Source organism: Asparagus officinalis, chromosome 7 (assembly GCF_001876935.1).
Source record: "Asparagus officinalis chromosome 7, Aspof.V1, whole genome shotgun sequence".
In the NCBI taxonomy this organism is placed as follows: domain Eukaryota; kingdom Viridiplantae; phylum Streptophyta; class Magnoliopsida; order Asparagales; family Asparagaceae; genus Asparagus; species Asparagus officinalis.
Genome location: NC_033800.1, coordinates 44,732,013 through 44,732,441, shown reverse-complemented (window position 1 = coordinate 44,732,441; position 429 = coordinate 44,732,013). Strand labels below are relative to the sequence as shown.

Genomic DNA, 429 nt, shown 5'->3' with positions numbered 1-429 from the left:
TATATATATATATATATAGAGAGAGAGAGAGAGAGAGAGAGAGAGAGAAAACGGGAGGTGAGCTGGCAGCGTAGGAAATTTCCTGCGCTGCTGATAATCATATTTTATTACAATTTTATACCCTCATTACCTATTTTACATGAATAAATATACTATTAATAATTGTTGATTAGCTTAGTTTCTACATAATTGAATGAAAATATAAATAAATATTATTAAATATAAAAACCCCTAAAAAAATCTCTCTTCTCTATTTTGTAGCATTTTAGAAGCCCAAGCTTAAAAGAGGAAAAGAATTTGAGAGCCCAAAGCCATTAAACAAAGCCGAAGGAAAACCGAATTGATGGCTGCAGTTAATTTTCATTTTGTTTTCTAAAGTGAAATATTGAAGGCCCAAAGATGAGTCTCATGCACCGGATTTAATGGCTG

General features: G+C 31.7%; 1 protein-coding gene across 2 annotated transcripts in view; it reads right to left on the bottom strand.

Annotated features, from left to right (window-relative positions):
• LOC109850310 overlaps positions 1–429 on the bottom strand; it is a 25,984-nt gene that overhangs the window by 552 nt on the left and 25,003 nt on the right. The window lies entirely within an intron of this gene.